We start from the raw sequence: 11,281 nt of genomic DNA on the forward strand, positions 1-11,281 counted from the left end.
CTCAAATAATACCCATTCAAAGGATGGCTTAACCCTTGGCTCTCTCCCCACCAGTGAATAACTGTAACAGCAAAGGATTTGCTCAACTCTGATTTCCTCAGTTTGGCTCTGTTGTTCCTTTGTAAACTGAAACACACACACCCCCATCCTCAATATCATCTGCGTGCAATGAAAACAGGAGAGTACAGCAACAGTGAAGGATGCCACGTGTCCTGTTGAAACAAAGGTTTGGGCAGTTTAGCAATGGAAACAGTGAAAAAATTGTAGCAATTCCTATAATCATCAATAGGGCATTTTAAGATTGTAAGCCTCGGAGAGATTTTAGCAGCAGGTTTCACAACTGCGAGAACTGGTAGGAAAAAAAAACCAACCACCTTCCATTTCATAGATGTTTTCCCTAGAGCATAGCTAAGAAAGAAATAGAAACACTAGCAAAAAGATACTTTCGTGTCTGAGGAAATTACCCTGGTCCCCTGATACCTGGAACTGCTTTGGTTTTCTTTCCCACCTTGTCACTGTGCTGAGATCACAATGACGGTACCAGCCAAGGGTCAGAGACGCTGCGCTGCGGCACGTGGGGGGAAAGGGAAATCATGAAAACTATCAGGAAAATATTTCTGTGCATCTCTGCTAATGGCCATGGAGGGAGAGATAGGGGTAAGGGCATCACCTGTCACAATGTCACCACTGCCACCACGTCCTGGCAAATGAGAGTCCCTAATTTATTCCTTGTTTCCTTCCAGGGATGGACCAGCCTTTTGCTCTCTCCCACTGCCACCCTCCTCCCCGCAGCAAGCAACATCCGTACCTAGAAGGGGAAATAATAGGTTTTTTAAATATAAACCCAAACCCTCATTTGAATGGTTAATAAATGGTGTCACCTTAAGTAATAAATGGAGACACCACAAAAAAATTGAAGACAGGCAAAAGGCCTTTAAATAGGACAAGGAGAGTTTTGCAGATCTATGGGTTTAAGTACAAAGCATTACCTTTCCTGTGCCCACTGCTGTGAATCATCAGGCAAGGAATTGTAAAAGAGGTCAAAAATTACGTTGCAATAATCCATTATCTTTTTTATTTTGTATTCTCTTATATTCTATATTTATATTTATATTCTATATCTATTCTATATATTTCATATAGATATAGAATATAGACTATATATTTTTTAAAAGGCTACAGTTATTCATTCAATAAACAGCGCATGCATATCTTGAAAGCATTAAAATATTTGAGGGACAGAGAGCAGAGCAGAAATACAGGTATTTCGGGCATTGTTGCAAATAGTCTTCATGTTTTTATAAAACTTCTGTAGATGAATTTAAAAAAAATTGCCAGTCTTTCCAGAACATCTCGGATGCTGATCTAATAACAGCAGTGCCCAATTTTTCTTTATTCTTTTAACATACCCAGCCATTTTTACGTGGAGGGCCTGTGACCTTATAATACAAACAAGGAATTATAAATCAGGTGCAGCCGAAAACATTCAATTGAAAACAAGCTAGTGACATGAGATTCTAAGTTATATCCGATTTTAAAGCTCCTAAATATATAAAAATTAATTTTACAGAGTCATAAACACAGCTGAGTTGGGCACGCTAATTGAGAAAGGATGAGTAAGATCTCTATTGAACCATTAAACTTGAAATCTGTGCAAAGGAAAGGAGATACGTTTATCCATGGGTGCTGTTTAAAATTCCTTCCGATTTATCTTTGGCCAGAGCATCTCTGTGCACGGTAACTGCTTATTAAATATCTCCTCCTGACGGGAAGAATGGATTCACAGCAGGACTTCTAGGCATCCAGACCAGACTTGTTAAGTGGTAATTTCTAAATGTCTTTTTCTGCCGCTGTGTAAAACCAGATACGTCCCAGAAGCTGCAAAAAAAAAGAAAGCAATCCCAACTTTTACTTGCTGTTCCTGAAATCCGTTAGTGCACAGATACAGCCCTACACACGCCTGAGCAGGGACACGGGCAATTCTCTTTCCCATCTTTCAGAAGCATCCAATGCACAGAAGCCCTCCTGCATCCATAGCCCACACCAGCTCACCTGGCTACTCTGCTATTTCATATGTCAAACAATTTACAGGAAACTAAAATATAGAAATATTGTATCATATATATTGACAGTTATTTATACGGACAATTTTATAACTATATATTATCATATATCGTTATAACATTCTATATGGTTATATATATTTAATTGCCATATTATAGACATTCTTTTTATATTATGTGTTATATACTATAAATAATATATACATATGTTATTTTATACATATATATTGACAGTTATATAGATTGACAGATACCTATAGAAAAAAAAAAAACTCTGGGGAACGAAAAACTACTTTCAGGCAGCATAAGTACTTCTTGCTTGTATTTCCCTGGACTTCATTGAATTTCATTCAATAAAGCAGAAATACCAATATATTAAATTTCTGGTTTATATAGACAAGCGATGGTTTCTTTAATATTACTGTAAATTTTATTTAATATTATTTCTGGTTATTAAATTTAATATTATTTGCTGAAATAACAAGTATTTATGTATATCAATATAACTACATTGCATGTACTCGGGGTGAGATCTGCACCTTCTGTGGAATTATATACAAATATTCGTTATTCCAGCATTCATTTAACTGGAACACGTACCAGACCAAGTTAATACATTTGTATAAGGTTCTCCACCACCTTGCTATGGGAAAATTACTTTGAGTTTATACACCAGTGGCTCTTTCACATGAAACAAAACTCTCCCTGTGCTTTAAACATTTGCAACAGGACAGGAGGTTTAATTTTCCTTCCCTAGACATTCGTTTTTTCTGCTAAAGTTTGACTTCTCATTTAGCCTTTAGGCATATGGAGGGGAAATGCATCACGCTTTTAAGCAAAGGAATATCATTATTACTATTTGCTCTTTCTGATCTAGTTAATAAATTAAAAACAGATGTGAAACACTCCAAAAAATCCCAATGATGGCATCAGCACAGATTTTTTTCTCTGCCAGGTACAGCGTATTTATGTGCTGTTGCATGAGGGATTTCACACAATCAACTTATTTCGTTCATTTAGCATGAAAACCCAAAAAACCCCAAGACGAGTCACTCATGGAAAGCAGATGGCAGTCAATATGAAAAGGAAACCTGCCCAAATGGCAAAGCCCTCGACATCCTCTCCGAAAAGCTCCCTGGAGGGGTCAGGAGCCCTCAGGCAGCAAGGCTGACACAGGCGCCCAACCTCCTTGGCTTTTTTGGGGGTTGGGCAACAAGTAAGGGCTAAATTTCATCTTGCCCAAAGTGGCCTGAGCTCTGCATCATACAGCAGAAAACCTGGTCCTGCAGAAATCACGGGGGTCTGCAGTTGAACTTCTGCAATGTTGAGTTTTGCAAGGGTTTGAGCTTTGCTGGGGAACACCAAAAAATGCCTGATTTCCCCTGCAGAGCATGAGGAGCGATGGATGCCTCCAAAACGAAGCAATGAGCTGGTGCCAACCACCAGTACCCTGCCTGCTATGGTCAGCCCTGGGTCCCACCCCACACCTTCCTCCACCCTGCATGATGGAGCAAGCCTTACCTTACCCAAGGTGCAAGCCATGTTGTTTTTTCTGCTCTTCTTCTCTGCTTGTGGTTAAAATGTCCAGCTGGGAGGCTGGGCACCAAAATATGGGGTGCAACCAACCTCCCTCCCTGCAAGGCTGGGGCAGGGAGGAGAGCTGTGGCTTAGGAGACATCTCTGTCCCCAGAGCTACATGTGTGATCTCGCCCACCACATTTCCTGTTGCTCCCTCCCAGTGTGGAGAGCTGGGGCTGCAGGCCATATAGGCGGTGTGAAACACAGCACAAAACCTGGGTGTTGGGCAGCTGCCTCTGGGGACAGGCAGGGCATCCTCAGAGGAGCTGAGTGCACGCTGCTCTTCCAGGTTGCAGCATTGCAGAAACCACAGTTGAGTCCCGCCATATCTGACATCTCTTCAGGTACCAGCATGGGAGGAGATGTTTGGCTACTGGGGGCCCTGCAGCCAGCTTGCAGGCAGGGTCACAGGCAGTTTGAGGCCGTTCCTCAGCAAAGCTGAAGGTGCAATCGTCATCTGGCGTAAGCATGAGGTGAACTTGCTGGTTGATGTCGCTGGAGAGGTGCTGTGCTACGCTGACACCCAGGTACAGGGCTTCTAAACTTTATGCCTTAACATCAGCACCCAATGCAAAATTCAAGTTGGGATATTTCCTATCAGCCTCTTCAAAGAAATTGAGACAAAATATTCCTGAGGGCTGCAATTGTGTATTCCTGCCCTGAGGAACAAGCTGCAAGTGACAGTGCTGTTATTAAAATATATGTCTCAAGTCATCTCGATGCAGGAGAAAATGAGTCAGAGCAGCAGCGGAACTGCCATTACTGAAATAAATGTCTTTCCTCAGGTCATTTCATTTTAAACCGACTCACCCATCGCTGCCGTAGCCAGGATAATTTTGATATAATTTAGAAACGTGGGTCACATCCCACTGCTCAGAGCCCAAGCTGCCATCCCCAAGGAGATGTTGGGGAAAGGCAGTTGCCACCATGCAAATTCCCCTGGTCCCCAAACCTGGGTCCCTCCTTGCCTCCCCAAAGCTGGGACATAAATTGAGATAGTTGGCCAGAGTCAAACATCTTTCCTGGCCATTATTCCTCTTCCAAGAGGCATCCAGGGTGCCCCAGACTGTAAAATAGGGAAAGGAAAAACCCAGCTACCTTCTCTGTCCTCTCTCAGCACCAAAAGTGTCTTGCTTGAGTCTCAGGTAACCACAGATTTGTTGCAATGCTCTGTGCTGGAGGGATGAAGGGGTGTGATGCACCGAAGGAGGCCATAGCATCCTCAGTGGTGTCATTTATGGGTGAGCATACCATGGAGGAGCTGGTGATCTAGCCCCTTCTCCCTTCCCTGTGCTGCTCACGGCTGCGAAGGGAGCAAGGGAGGGTCCCAAAGGGCTGTGGAAAGACTCCTGTCCTACCACGAGCAGACAGGGACGTGGGCACAGGCCCTGCAGGACTAGGTGCTGCTGCCATGAAGGGCTGGAGCCACAGGAAGCTCAGACCATCTCCAGGCCATCACCTTCCAGCTCACGTAACTGGAGACACAGGTTGGAAAGCCATAGGCTTGTGTACGTGTATGTCTCTCCTGTATCCTGAATCTATGCATAAACAGCCAGAAAAGTTTCTTTCTCTATGCAATGGTAACTACATGGAGGTGTTGGACCCTGCCCTTTTCTCTCACTATCTGTGGTGCAGAGGACAGAGATGTTGGGAGAGCTACGGAGAACCACAGGACCCGTTCTTGGGATAAATGTCCTTGTTCAGGGCCAACAGCTAAGGAAGATTTAAGTGTGCTGCATTAAAGAATGAGAAAATTGGAAAATTAATAGTGTTTCAGAGGAAATGGATATGGAGTTTTGTAGTAAATGGCTTCCTTAAAATGACACATTGTAATGAGATCTCATAGTTAAGAATATAAAAATGACTGGTTTGGTTCAGAGCAAAGGTCCATCCAGACAACTATTCTGTCTCCAACACTGGCTATGAGCTGATGGCTAAGGAATAATAAGGACAAGACAATCATGTGTGACACTTTCCCTTAATATTCAGACTATTTTTAACTAAAAAGATTTCCTGAGTCTGTTGCTATCTATCGAGTAACCCACAATAGACCTCTCTTCCGAGCATTGTCCAGGCTCTGCATCCCCAGTGTCCTTCGGCAGGGACACCCATGGGTGAAGGACGACTTAATTTGCTTTCAGCCTCACCAGCTTCATCTCCTGCCCCTTACTTTCTGTATTGGAAAAGGCATATTGTATTGGAATAATTAATCCCTCTCCACTCCCTCCCAGCCACTCACAATTCTGGACACCTTTAGTATATATCCACTTAAATCATGTTTTCAAGCTAAAGAGTCCCAGACTGCCTACACAAAACCCATCTCAGACCTCTGATCCTCCATTTTTCCCTTCTCTGAACCTTTTCTGTCTCTACTACTCCTTTTTTGAGTTTCCTCTTTGAGATGAGGGGGTGAGACCAACACACAGCATTCAAGGTTTTATACAATGCATTGGACAATGCATTGACCATGGATTGGTCCATTGGACCATAAAATGACATAGCTGTGTTCTATTTTATATCTCATTTCTTTCCTAACTGCTAATATCTGATTTGCTTTTCCTGCCGGGTGCTGAATTGGTGTTTCCGTGGTAGTACTAGTTTTAATCCAAATTTTCACCCCTGAATGGCAATATCTGGCTCCCTATTTTATAGCAAAGCCAGGACTGGTTTTCCTTGCATTGCACCACTTCACATTCACCTACTCCAAAGTTCACCTGTCCCTGTGTTGATCAGTCTCTGAAAGATCCTTCTGCAGTTCCATATTCACAATACGGAAATACAAGTAAATTAATGTACATAAAAATAAAGTTTGCAGGATATGTTTTAAACATGAATTGTTATATGGCTACGGAGTCCATCACTCAAACAGGGTGGGAGCGGTACCTCTAGGACAACAGGTGTGGAAAGAGCAATCACACACTTCTTTTATTGGTAATGGTGGGGATCAGGCTGTTAAAAGTGAAACTCTTAACAGTGAATTTAGTTTGCTTTGTTGATGACAGGAAAGCATTAAACCAGCTGCTGGTTTTTGATGCAGCCTTCTCTCCTCCCCTCTGCCACTCCTGAACAAGGTATCGTGGCTTAGGGTTGCATCTTACAGGTCTAATTCTACAGGGAGGGTTGGCTTTTTCTCAAGTAAATGCAAAATCAGGAAGAAATAACAAGTTGTACGAGCCAGCAAAAGCTATTAATAGGACCACAAAATGGATGAAGCAAGTAATCTCAAGCAGGCGTTTCTATACATCAGCACTGTCAGCAAGAGGGGAGGATAATCAGAATGGAAACACTTCCTGCATTCCAGTAGCTGTAACCAACGATGGAAATCACAGTTCCCTCTCAAAGATGTTAATAGTAAAGATGCACAGCAATACCCTGTGCTCTGGGAAAGACCTCCTGCGCCACACAGATGGGCCCAGAAACTCCTTGAGGTACCTCCAACAGGCTTTCCTGCCCAAGGTCTTCAGGGAAGAAGGTCACTGTGCAGCAAGGAAGGAGACCAGACATGACAAAAGTCTGGGTTGACAGAGACAGGAGAAGTCAGCTCTCAGGGCTGTGGGGATAACTCCAAAGCTATGAGACCCTGGAAGGGGGCTGAACTAGGAGGACAACTACCAAACAGTGCCTTAAAACCCAACAGAAATTTGATTGTGGGAATTGGAATTGATAAATGAGCCCAGTTCACCAATTAAAGGCTACTGGAACTGCTGTTCAGACAAAAAAAAAAAAATATTATGCACTCAAGCTATACAGATATTCTTCCTTTTCTTAAAGAAAGTCTATAATCAGCATTAGAAAAAATGAAGTCTTTCTGTAGTTTTGGACTGAATCTCTGTGGTATTTAGGAGATTGGAGCTGCAGAAAATCAACCTGTCCACTGCTAACTCCAGCTGTGGCACTGGCAGAGTAAATTGTCGCAAGTTCCCAGAAGATGCCATCATGGATTGCTGATTTGCCAAATCTCTGTACAAGTGAGCTCTGCAGCATCAACAGAGAAGGTGCGGAAAAACTTGTAACACATTCAGGTCTTCTTTTATCAAACTCTCAGCTGAAGTACCAACAGCCACGGAGATTATGGAGATTTTCAAGCCAGTGATCAGGTTAAAGGTCTACACCACGGGGAGATGAGAGCGCGGGAGTGTTTGTGGTTTGCATACTGTATTTTGAGGTATGTGATGTTTACACAGAGTACCCAGAAGAGAGGGCAGTGTTGGCCACTGAATTGGAAACAGGCAGCTACAGTGGAAAAATAGCATGTGAGTATCTGGTGAGTGACAGTTGCACTTGACATTCTACAAGCCCCTTTGCAAAGCAAACCCCAGCTTTGCAAAGAAAAGGGGGGGCAGCAAGTTGCTCATAAACCACAGCTCCATTTCACACCGGAAAAGTTGTACGCGATCGTCTCAACATTTGTTTTTCCTCTGTTTGAAACAAAAGTTTGTGATTTGTGACTAAAATTTGAAATCTTCATTAAAACTTTCCATTCCTCCTTAGGAAAGAGATCCTTCAGAGGTTAACAACAGGAAGAATCAGCAACAATGAAGCAGAAACAATGTGGTGTCACAGCCAGAGTTACCATCACTGATCATTTGCAGGGATCAAGCATCTCCTGCTCATCATCAGCAACGTTGCATCATTGCCTCTCAATGGGAAGTCCTTCTGAAGCACTATGAGGAGATACCATGGGCAACAGGAACATGGACCTGACAGAGCATGGTCATCTTGCTGCTCCTTTTGGTCTACCAACCATCACAGCATAACTCCCACGTCCCAAGATGTGCTCCTGCTGCCAGTCACGCAACACCGGGAGACACCCGTGAGATGTCTGATATTACTGAAGCTGAAGAGTTTCTTACCACCATGAAAGAGTCACTGAGATCCTTCCACACAATGACTAAGAAATCAGTCATATCCAAAACTCAGCAGCTCCTCCAGCTCTGATGCCCCAAGCTGCCTCTCATTTCCCATGTCTTCTTTGTTAGATGGATGTAAGCACAGACATAATTAATCCTAAACTCACCTCTTGCCAAGCCCCATTCAAAAAAGGCGGACCCTTGTCAGTCTGTCTCTTCCCTGTGTGATTTTGTCTCTTCTCTCCTTGCTCCTGTCTCCTTCTGTTCAATTGTTTGATATTAATTAATTAAATACAGACCTAGGCTGGCCTTAGCATGTAACAATAAACCTTAGTCACGAGCAGCTTAGGTTGGAGTTCACTAGAAATCAGAGCCCTGCAACCTTAACTATAAGCAAAACGAAACTTACTGGTAGGTTTGGGAGACAAAAGAAATTGCCTTCTACAGTCTAACCAATGTGTCTGGTCTCCTGACATCTCTTGTACGATGCTCCGCAGAAGTAAGTGGTTGTCTGAGTCCTTTCTTCTTCCTTAGTCATGTCATAACTGTAGCACTACAACAGAAATTGCTAATAAAACGTTATTAAATGCTAGTGTTTCACTGATTTGACTTAGGTCCTCAGTCTAATAACGACAACTCTATTGCAAAATATCATCTAGAGGACAAACTGCCAAACCAGAGCATGCTAAAGTCAAAGAAATTCCTTAATAAATGAGCTACTCCTCCTCGTTTTGGAGTAGGTCATCAATATAAAACTTACATATACTGATCCAAATTATTTATACAAGTATTGAATTTAAATTAGAGATTTTTCAGAAGCTCCTGCTTGGGCCTGGAGCTTTTTGTAATCAAACAATTGCCATTGCAGCTGTTTTAATTGTCTTATTTGTTACTATGGGAAACAGAAACAGCTTTGTGCTAAGTGATACCTAAATATCGAAGCCAGAAAAAAAATGATCCCTGTACCAGCTAACTTATTATTTAGGAGACATGAGATGGGGACACAGGAAAGGGGAGTTTTCATCTGATCACAGAGACGTCTCCATCAGAGCTACGCTTCCCTGAATCCAATCCCTCTATGGCCAACAAAGTGTGCCCATGCTGAAAAGAGATGTGTGACAGCCCACTTGCAGCTACAGCTCTCCACTGACAAAAAGCTTTTGTCTTGCCTTAGAAGAATATATTCATTAGCAGTTTATTGCAGTCGGCAGAATGGAATAGCTCCCCCTGAAGCCGTCTCCTGTGACTCCCCAACATCGCTCTTGCCCAGCACAATGGGCAAGAGTCAGAAGAGACAGGGGCTGGTGGTATCTTCCACAGTGGTGAGTCACAAAGCACTTCAGCAAATGAAAGTATGAAGAGAAAAAGGAGACCTCTGAATGGTGACGCAGGGTATGAACCCGACAAAGGAAACAGCAGGGAAACCAGCTCAATCTGTGAGCTACGAGGACCAAGATCAAGGACATCTCTACACCCAGAAGAGTAATCTCTGAGCTCCAGCTTGGTACCCCAGACTGATTCATAATAAAATTTACCATTAATTAGAGACAAGAGCGAAGTAAGATGTGCCTACTAAGAAAGGCAGTAGCCCTTCCTGGATGATCCTTTAATTGTATAGATTCTCCCAGCACATCCATCACCACGTCTCTGAGGACATGCACTACACGCCGTAGTTAAGCATCCACGCTCTACAGAGGAGTGAGAACCTAGTCCTGACAAACATTTGATCCATCGTCATTTTCCAGCATGTTCACTTCCATTTGAATTGTACTGAAAAACGGGAATCAGGAATTTTCCTACTTTGGTCTTGGGAGGGTTGTGCTTTTGAAAATGCTTTTGAAATTTCATTTTCTGTCACTGAGTTGTAATGGTGATGGAAGTGGGGGGGCACTCACACAACAATCCTGATAGATGGCAGGAACCAGCTCACTTCAGCATCTCAGAAAACATGAGACTCGACTGTAGTCATCTACAAGGCAGGTCCATAGTTTCAGTTCCTCATCTATGTTCCTCCATCAGCACATGAAGACAAGCACTTCCCAAGAGCAGCTTATCCCGTTGTAAAGGGAGGATGAATTCTACTTAGGATAAGGAGAATAAACTGCCCACTGAAACCAGAGGAAGCCTATGCAAGTAACATCACTTGATGTCTCATCTGGACACGGCTGGAGTGTTAAGAGGCGACATTTAGTTCAAGTCTGACATTCACATTTGTTTGACGGTATTTTGAGACCCAGATCCTTGTAATGTTATTTAACTGATGAAACCTAATTTCCCTTTATTTTGCTTATCTTTATCTGCTCTATTTCAGGTAGACATCACAAGTTTCACAGCCTCATGAAAGCATGGATTTCACACATCTCAGCAGGCCTAACAGCAGCTCTCCTCACTCACCAACACACTCTGATGCCCAATGAAATAAACCCAGTTCCTAAGCCATTTTCCATAACTCATCTCTAAGTAGCAGCCACAATAGCAGTGGCATCAAAGTCAGTAGCACCTGGTTTCTGACATGCCCAAGAAAAGGGGGCTTTCTTTGCAAAGGAGTAATAGAAAAACACCTCACACAGAAAAATAAACAGCAGAAAATCCAGGAAGTGACAAACGAAGAAATAAATAATACAGTAGCCCACTGCCTCACAGTTTGGTGAAACTGCCGCCGTTGTATGTGAAAAGCTCCAGGAAGCATCACCCATATCCGTGTGCAAGTGGTCACCTGGAGGCAGCAGCAAGGGCCCTCTCTGTTGAAGCATGCAAGGGTTTTTCTGGCAGGGCGGAAGCCCCTGTGGT

Source organism: Numenius arquata, chromosome 5, assembly GCF_964106895.1.
Source record: "Numenius arquata chromosome 5, bNumArq3.hap1.1, whole genome shotgun sequence".
In the NCBI taxonomy this organism is placed as follows: Eukaryota; Metazoa; Chordata; class Aves; order Charadriiformes; family Scolopacidae; genus Numenius; species Numenius arquata.